The sequence below is a fragment of the Rhinopithecus bieti genome, unplaced genomic scaffold (genome assembly GCF_001698545.2).
Source record: "Rhinopithecus bieti isolate Rb0 unplaced genomic scaffold, ASM169854v2 scaffold_36008, whole genome shotgun sequence".
Lineage (NCBI taxonomy): Eukaryota > Metazoa > Chordata > Mammalia > Primates > Cercopithecidae > Rhinopithecus > Rhinopithecus bieti.
In genome coordinates, this window is record NW_016816204.1 from 290407 (window position 1) to 300779 (window position 10373).

Below are 10373 nucleotides of genomic sequence, written 5' to 3' on the forward strand. Positions count from 1 at the left end.
TGCATTGGGAGTTATACCTGATATAAATGATGAATTGATGGGTGCTGACGAGTTGATGGGTGCAGCACACCAACATGGCACAAGTATACATATGTAACAAACCTGCATGTTATGCACATGTACCCTAGAACTTAAAGTATAATTAAAAAAAAAAAACTCAATTAGAGAAAGCTGAAAGAATTAAACTAGATTTAAACCTAAATACATAAAATAGAACTATACTCTTTGTATTCTTAATTTTTCCTATGCTTTTTATTTTAAAAAATTTATTAATAATTATTCAAAATGACTAACCACATCTTTTTATTAAAGGACATTTTTTAATTTTGTACTTGGAAGATACTACTATCACTGCTTAGCTCTTGGGTCACATCAACAAAACGGGCCCATGTTATATCAACCTCCCATTTATTTGCTAATACATTTTATTTCTGGCTTCTCTCTCCATATTTGCACTGTGATTTGCCTGGCAGAGGGCACCACTGACATCCCATTCAAATACAGGGGACCCTTTTAGGCGTTACTTTACTAGATATCTCTGTTGCAGCAGGTATTATTGACTATTCTTATATAAACTCATCATACTTCATCAGACCTTGTCTTAGTTCTGCTTTTTCTTAGTCTCATTCTATACTTATTCTTTATGTATCCATCTATTAAATGTTCTAGCTTCCAGCCCACTTCTCCTTTTACTTTTTACTCTTTTTTTTGGAAATTTTATCTACTGGTTGCTTTAAATACCACCTACATAATAATAAAAATAGTGCTGGTGATAGCTACCATTTATTGAATAATACTGCATCAAACTATGTAAAATTAAATACAATTAAAGAGTCCAGGCGAGGCACTGTAGCTCACACATGTAATCCCAGTACTTTGAGAGAATGAGGTGAGAGGAGTCCAGGACCAGCCTGGGCAACATAGTGAGACCCATCTCTAAAAAATAAAATTTTTTAAATTAGCTGGGCATGGTAGGGCACATGCCTGCTGTCCCAGCTACTTAGGAGGCTGAGGTAAGAGAATCGCTTAAGCCCGGAAGGCTACAATAATTAAACTACATTTAAACAGCACCACTCACTGCACTCCAGACTGGGCAACACAGCAAGACCCTGTCTCCAAAAACAAAAGGAGTCCAGCCATGACTCTTCTATCCACCAAGAAACATAAAACCAACTGTCTCCTGAATATGCCTACCTGGGTATCACAGTCATCTCAAGCTTGAACAAAACTCAATTCAATCTTTCAACCCTCTCTTCCACATCCTCCTCCTATACTCCCTAACTCAGTTGTAAATACCACCATCATTCAGTCACCAAAACTAAAAATTCAAATGTTATCTCCGACTCCTTTACCCTCTTCATTAAATCAATCAAGTCTTACCTTGATAACACAAAAGTATCATTGTACTCTCTCTCCCAACCACTGTATCATAACTAAAGTGATCAAGTCATCATCTCTCAATAGGTTTATCACTATAGCCTCCTCAAATCTATTGATCCACAACAGACAAAGCAATTCATATAATTCTAAAATGTGAATCCCAACCATGTCATCTGCCTGCTTAAATCAACAAGTGCTCTCCATTGCCAATAACAGAGGCATGAGAGATTTCAAGCTCCTCAGTAGCCAATAATATTAGCTAACATAAGCCAAACATACAAATAATCTCATTCAATCCTCACAAGAACCCTAATATCCTTATTTTACTCACAAAGAAACTGAGCTTCCATAGATAACCACGGTCACACAGCTCCAGAGCACACTCTTAACCTCTATTCTTAATGCCACCGTGAAGAAGTGATTTTCTTTCCACATCTGTCTCCTCAATTAGATTACAAGCTGTTTAAAGGCAAAACAGTTATTTAACATTGTATTCTCAGTATTTGGCAAAACAGTAACCATAAGACATGTGCTCCAAAAAGTGTGTGTTGAGCTATGAAATGAACTGTTAAAAAAGAATCCATGTTTACGTATCCTTAGAAGTACCATTTCCTTCAATATTCAAAGTTAGGTTTGAACAGCAAAGAACACAAAGAACAGCATCTTATATCTAGGCAAAATGAAGGAAAGTAGTCTGTGTTCATTTAGTGTCCATAATTTAGGCTGTTTTTTGAGGAAGCCCCAGAGCAACTCAGGACCAATCACTCAATATGTGACATGACATAAAGATTCAAATAGCAGTTTATTTCAAATTCTAAGAATTTAGAATTTTGAAAGAGAGAAGCAGAATAACCAAAGACTATCTGTTAATGTAGGTCACAAGGTAGTCAAATAAGAGAAAATATTCAAACTTCAGCATTTCCGAACACCACCAATAATCTAGAATATGTTATAGAAAAATATATCATATACACAATAGATACAACTTTTTTTGAAGATATCTTTTAAAAAATATAAACATATCAAAAGAAATGTAAAATTGTACAATAAACCTAAGCTGTACTGGTTAATATAAATGCTAATTAATATCTATTAAAATTTAATTAACATGAAATAAAATGTTGAAATTCATCAGTTGCACTAGCCACACTTCAAGTGATCAAAGCCAAATGTGACTAGTGGTTACCATGTTGGATAGCACAGATACACATTTCCATAATCATGGAACATTCTAGTGTACAGCACACACTACTGCAAAGATACTGACCCCAGATTTCATTTCTACTTTATTGACTTCTATATGGTCTGAATATTTTCTAAAAGCATTTACTTTTATAATTTTGAATCTAACAAGATTTAGCAAATGATCACCGCCACAAGATGTATAAGTTTTTAAAAAACCAGCCTAACCATTTTGTAACCCATATTACATTATTTAAATTTTACGTGTTATTAAAAGATATAGAAGAATACCTAAAATAAAGAAATATTTGTAGGGATAAGAAAATTTGTTGGTAAAGATCTCTTTTTTCCAAATTAATCTATAAATACAATACTGAACAAAATCCCAGACAGAATATTTAGATCAATTAAAGGCCTAAATATACAAAACATAATGTTGAAAGTTGTAGAAAAAAATATGGCAATAGCTTTATAAATAATTAACTAAAAGGAAGGGCACGGTAGCTCACACCTGTAATCCCAGCACTTTGGGAGGCCAAGGTGGGTGGATCACTTGAGGTCAGGAGTTCAAGACCAGCCTGGCTAACATGGTGAAACCCCATCTGTATTAAAAATACAAAAATTAGCCAGGCACGGTGGCACGTGCCTGTAATCTAGCTACTCAGGAGACTGATCCATGAGAATAGTTTAAACCCAGGAAGCAGAGGTTACGGTGAGCTGAAATCACGCCACTGCACTCCAGCCTGAGTGACAGTGAAACTTTGTCTGAAAAAAAAAAAAATTAACTATAAAAGTGTCAGAGCAGTTTACAATTCATTTTAAAGCAAAACAATTAAATGTCTAACTTTAAACCTAACACATGCAGTCTCACTTGACACTCCAAATAATTTTTTCACTTTCAAAGCTGTAATACACCCATTTGTAGAAGTAATTTTTATTTATAGAAATAATTCAGTTGTAAATTATTGGCACTGAATAATCAGCACTAAAATTTATGGCCAATTGCTTTGAGCATTTTCCTTTTTTTAAATTTTTAGAGACAAGGTCTCACACTACATTGCCCAGGATAGAGTACAGTGGCTATTCACAGGCACAATCATGGTGCACTACAGTTCGAGCCTCCCAAGTAGCTGGCATTACAGGCAAGCACTACCACAGCCAGCTACTTCGGGCATTTTAGGTGTGAACATTAAGTAACATCTTTCATGCATACTTAGATTAATAAAACTTAGACTTAGAATAATAAAACTTAGATTAATAAAAATTAATGAAAAATAAGGTTTTTATGTTTTATTTTATTAAGGTTTAGATCCTGTGAGAAAAACACTTTTCCTCAAGTCTACTAGCCTTCCCGTCATAAAACTGAGTATTTTCCTTTTTTTTTTTTTTTTTTTTTTTTTTTTGTTGAGATGGAGTTCTCACTTCTCTCCACCCAGGCCTGAGAGGCAGTGGTGCAATCCGGTTCATTCCATTGCAACCTCTGCTCCGGGTTCAGAGGCGAGTCTCCCCTGCCTCCCAGCCTCCTGAGTAGGCTGGGACTGCTGACGTGCACCACCATGCCCAGCTAATTTTTTATTTTTAATAGAGACAGGATTTCACCATGTAGCCAGGCTGGTCTCTAACTCCTGACTTCAGGTGATCCGTTCACCTCGGCCTCCCAAAGTGCTGGGATTACAGGTGTGAGCCACTGCACCCAGCCAAAACTGAGTATTTTCATTTTTATTGATGGTTTTCTTTTCTCAATTACCATTTCATTACTTCTCTCATTCCTCTTACTTTCATGATATTTATCTAGTGCCAGGAAAAACCAAGGCAAACCTACCTTACACATTCCTTCCCTGCCTTTTTCATCCCTATTAATACATACCTCCATAATTACAGACCAGGGCTCATCTAGACGTATTCATACGTTCCACATTTCCTATCCCCTCATGTCCACTGTGTCCCTACAGTTTACTAGAAAATATTCTTTTCAATAATGCACTTTCTGCCACAGGTGCTCCCAATAATTTTCAATTCTTTTTTTGGTGGGAGGGACAGGAGTTTGAGGCTGCAGTGAGTAGGCTATGATTGTGCCACTGCACTCCAGTCTGGGAAACAGAAACCTTGTCTCTAAAAAAAAAAGAAAATCAGAATCAGAAAAATATTTTATCAAATGAATTTTGACCATTAGAACTCACTTTCATAGTGTAAGATACTAATCAGTATATATCTCATTCATTTGGTATATATCTTAGTCCCCTTGCACTGCTATAACAAAAATACCAGACCAGGCTATTTATTTATTTATTTATTTATTTTCTTATGTTTTGTTGTTGTTGTTATATTTTTCTTATTTTGTTTGGGGTAATTTGTAAACAATAGAAATTTATTTCTCACATTCATGGAGGCTGGGAAACCCAAGGTTAAGGCACTGGCAAGACTGGTGTCTGGTGAGGCTTTTCTCTGCTTTCAAGATGGCACCTTGTTGCTGCATCCTCCAGAGGGGAGGAACACTGTGTCCTCACATGGCAGAAGGAATGTAAAGGCAGGAGAGCTCTCCCTTCGACCTTGAGTCCTTTCACAAGTGTGCTAATCCCATTCATAAGAGCAGAGCCTTCATAACTTGGTCAACCCCCAAGAGTCACACTTCTTATACTGCGGCACTGGGGATAAGTTTCAACATGAATTTTGGAGAGGATACCATCATTCACACCATAGCAATGTACCACTTATCTAGGTTGGGTGCGGTGGCTCATGCCTGTAATCCCAGCACTTTGAGAGGCCGAGGTGGGCAGATCACCAGAGTCAGGAGTTCGAGAGCAGCCTGCCCAACATGGTAAAACCCTGTCTCTACTAAAAATGCAAAACTCAGCCGGGCATGGTGGCACACACCTATAGTCCCAGCTACTCAGGAAGTTGAGGCACAAGGATCACTTGAACCCAGGAGGCAGAGGTTGTAGTGAGCTGAGATTGCGCCACTGCACTGCAGCTTGGACGATAGAGCAAGACTCCATCTCAAAAATAAAAAATTGAAAAAAAAATATATATATATACACACACACACATAGTACTTATCTAATGGTGGCTCAAAATGTAGGCTAAACACAATTGGTTTATATTATAAGGTAAATTTTTAAATATATTTGGAAGAAACGGCCAGGAGCAACAATAGAGAAGACTCTTTTATTGTTAGGGTCCAAATATTTGTTTTCTATCTTCAGGTACTTATTTGAAAATCAAGGGTAAAGATTAAAACCTTCCAAATATAAAATAAAACTTCAGCTAGCCACTTAGGATCAGCTGCTAGTAAAACATGTAAAACAAAGAGGTTACTCGAGCTCCCAGTAGTGTCATTGATGGCAGCAGCAGGCTGTCTAGAGCAGTTGCTGCAAAGACACTGGCTGCAGTAGGGGAGGTGCAGCCAGTGCTGCATGTTCCACAGAGCCCAAGGAAGTTGGGAACAGGTGGGAGCCACACCCACTTCCAAGTTGGCAGGGCTGGGGCCCCACCCTCCTGAGTGCAGCTGCAGCCACCCAGCCATGGCTGTGGACCCAGGTATCCCCTCGCTCTCTGGGGCCCGGGAAGTCCCCCTTTCCCCTGCAGGCTCAGAAGTGCCTGCTCCCGTGCCTGGCCTCTCCTCAATCCCAGCACCTGCTCCGAGGTGATAATGTTAATGTGGGTAAGTCATTTTCAACTTTCACTATGAATTTGTATTCAAAGTTGGGAAAACAATTATAGACAGATGACAGAATGAAAACGTCAACCTTAAAAACACAGTTAATAGAAGTAAGGAGATAGAAAGATGGAAGAAGTGGCAGAGGAAAGAATAGCGGCACCAGTAATCTCATTCTCCATAATGAGAAGTCAGTGGATTCCATTGAAATTTGGGTTTATTTGTTTTGTTTTGGCTTGGTGTGTGTGTGTATATATACATATAAATATACATGTATTTTTTTTTTTTTTTTTGAGACAGAGTCTTACTCTGTCACCCAGGCTGGAATGCAATGGTGCAATTTCAGCTCACTGCAACCTCTGCCTCCCGGGTTCAAGTAATTCTCCTGCCTCAGCCACCCGAGTAGCTGGGACTATGGGCACATGCCAATACACCTGGCTAACTTTTGCTATTTTTAGTAGACACAGAGTTTCGCCCTGTTGGCAAGGCTTGAACTTCTGACCTCAAGTGATCCACCTGCCTCAGCCTCCAAAAGTGCTGGAATTACGTGTAAGCCACCACGCCCAGCCTGAAATTTGACAGAACAAGAAATTTTAAGAAATGTAAACACAGTATATTATTTAAAAGTACAAGGAACCAAAAGAACTAAAATCATTAACATAACTGTATACAGTAGTATTTTCTGACGGGGAAAGTGTGTTTTAAAGTTTGTATCTTAATGTCTTAGGATAAAACACATCTCCCAGTTTATCCTAGGCCCCCAACACATTTCCTATTATATTACCATAAGTCAAATTTACACATTTATAAATTCTTGCCTTACCCTTTGACATTTGAGTTTATTCAAACATAGGGGTAATTCCCAGGATATAAAAGAGTTTCAAAAAAATTATTGTCCCCCATAATTACTTATATTTCTATATACTATCAATGAACAATAAGAAAAGGAAAGAAAACAATCCCAATTTACAATAGCATCAAAAATAATAAAATTAAATTTAACCAAAGAAGTGTAAGACTTACTCACTGAAAACCTACTAAACACTGCTAAAATTATTTTAAAAAGACCTAAGGCTGGGCGCAGTGGCTTACGCCTATAATCCCAGCACTTTGGGAGGCCAAGGCGGGTGGATCAGAAGGTCAGGAGTTCAAGACAAGCCTGACCAACATGGTGAAACCCCGTCTCTACCAAAAATACAAAAATTAGCCAGGCATGATGGCGCATGCCTGTAATCCCAGCTACTCAGGAGGCTGAGGCAGGAGAATCATTTCAACCCAGGAAATGGAGGTTGTAGTGAGCTGAGATCGTGCCACTACACTCCAGCCTGGGTGAAAGAGCAAGATTCTGTCTCAAAAAAAAAAAAAAAAAGACCTAAATAAATGGAAAGACATTCTGTCTTCATAACTTGGAAGACTTAATAGTGTATTTATCTATATATTCAATGTAATTCCAAGCAAAATTCCAACTGTCTTTTTTACAGAAATGAAAAGCTATCCCCAAAATTCATAAGGAATTATGAGGGATCTTGAATTAAAAAATAATAATAATAATAATAATCTTGAAAAACAAAGTTGGAGGACTACACTTCCTGACTTCAAAATCTACTACAAAGCTACAGTAATCAACACAGGGTTGTACAGGCCAGGCACAGTGGCTAATGCCTATAATCCCAGCACTTTGGGAGGCCAAGGTGGGAAGACAACTTGGGCCTAGGATCAAGCCAGACTTGAGTCTGAGACCAGCCTGGGCAACATAAGCAGACCCCGTTTATATAAAAAAATTTTAAAAATAGCTAGGGATGGTGGTACATGCATATAGTCTCAGTTACTTGGGAGGCTGAAATAGAAGGATCACTTGAACCCAGTAGTTCAAGGTTTCAGTGAGTTATGATTGCACCACTGCACCCCAGCCTGCATGACAGAGCAAGACCCTGTCTCCAAAAAAAAACAAAACACACATAGACAAAAACACCAATGTCATACTGGCATAAGGACAGACATATGTATCAATAGAATAGAATGGAGTTCAGAAATTTGCCCATATATCTATGGTCACCTGATTTTGTCAACAGTATCAAAATCACTCAATGGGGAAAAGAATAGTCTCTCCAATAAATGATATTGAGACAATTGGATTTCCGCATGCAAAAGAATAAAGTTGAACCCTTATTTCATACCTTATACAAAAATTAACTCAAAATTGATCAAATGCTTCAATCTAAGATCTTAAACTACAAAACTCTTAAAAGAAAACACAGGCATAAATCTTTGTGATCCTGGATTTAACAACAGATTCTTACATATGACAGCAAAAGCAAAGCATAAGAAACAAAATAAAAATAAATTGGACATCATCAAAATTTAAAACTTTTGTGCATCAAAGGACACTATCAAAAAATTAAAGTTAATCCCCAGAATGGGAGAAAATGTTTGCAAATCATATGCTAGCTGATAAGGGTCTAATATCCAGAATATAAAAGAACTTTTACAACTTAACAAAAGATGACAACCCAATTAAAAAACGGGCAGAGAGCTTCAACATTTTCCCAAAGATATACAAATGTCCAATAAGCATATGAAAAGATGCTAACATCAAAAGTTTTCATTAGAAAAACGCAAATCAAAATCACAATGAGACATCATTTCACACCCACTCATATGGCTATAATTTTTAAAATAAAAAATAAGCTTTGGCAGTAGAGAAACCGGAACCCTTACACACTGCTGGTAGGAATGCAAAACAGTGCAGCTGCTTTGGAAAACAGTTTGGTGGTTTCTCTAGAAGTTAAACACAGAATTATCATGTGACCCAGCAGTTCCACTACTGTGTGTATACCCAAGAGAAATGAAAACACATTCCAACACAAAAGCTTATACATAAATGTTCATAAGAAGCATTGTTCCTAATAGACAAAAAATGAAAACAACATAAGTGTCTATCAATCAATAAATGGATAAACAAAATGTGGTATATCCACACAACGGAATATTCCACTATTAAAAGGAATGAAGGACTGATACATGCTACAACATGGATGAACTCTGAAAGCATTACATAAGCAAAATAAGCCCAAACACAAAAGGTCATATATATAAACACAAAAGATCATATATTATTATATGGTTTCATTTATATAAAATGCTCAGAATAGACAAATTCATAGAAAAACAAAGTATACTGGTAGTTCCCAGGAGACTGGGCTAGCGGAGGGAATAGTGAATGACTACTTAATGGGTATGGTATTTCATTTTAGGGTGATGAAAATGTTCTGAATTAGATAGTGGTGATGGTTGTACAACCTTGTGAATATACTGGCAGTCACTGAATTGTATACTTTATAATGGTTAAAAGGATCAGTTTTATGTGACATAAATTTTACCTCAATTTTTTAAAAAGTAATTATTCTTGGGTACAGAAATCGGGGTGTGTGAGAAGGGGGGATCTTGCTTTCTCATCATTAATCTTTTTTACTACTTAAATTTTCCAGATAGTAGTCCCCCCATTATCTGAGGTAGATGCATTGTAAGATGCCCCATGGGTATCTGAAACCGTGGATACTACTGAACCATATGTATATACATACATACACACACACATGTGCTATGTTTTTCCTACGCATACATACCTACACATCATACTATGATAAAGTTCCATTTATAAATTAGGCATAATAACAGATTAACAACTAACTAAAACTAGAACAATTATTAAAATACACTGTAATAAAAGTTATGTGGATGTGGTATGTGTCTCTCTCTCAAAATGTCTTATTATACTGTCCTATGGGTAACTGAGACCTCAGAAAGTGAAAACAAGGATGCAAGAGGGGACTTTTGTACCAAATGGCCTCAAATAGGTAAATAAACAAACTGATTTCTCAGCTAAGTTGAAACACTGGAAGTTACTAATAAAGGGGAAACAACAGAGCTTCACCGCCTCTGAATTATATCCTGCATATTCTCTTGTCTTCTCTAATCATCTTTCTTCTCCCATTATAGCTTCTGAGAGGAAACAAGATTGGGCACATTCAGGGTAGAATGTCTCTAGATTATGATACTATTATGGATGTAGTTCACTGACAGTAGTTTAAAATTTGGGGAATTAAATAATTAAGTAAATTATATAAACTTTTTTTTTTTTTTTTTTTTTTTTTTT

General features: G+C 36.9%; 1 protein-coding gene across 2 annotated transcripts in view; it reads right to left on the reverse strand.

The window, feature by feature from the left end:
* The window catches only part of ADK (adenosine kinase), a 285891-nt gene that overhangs the window by 222952 nt on the left and 52566 nt on the right, over nucleotides 1–10373 (reverse strand). The gene's annotated exons all lie outside the window — the stretch shown is intronic.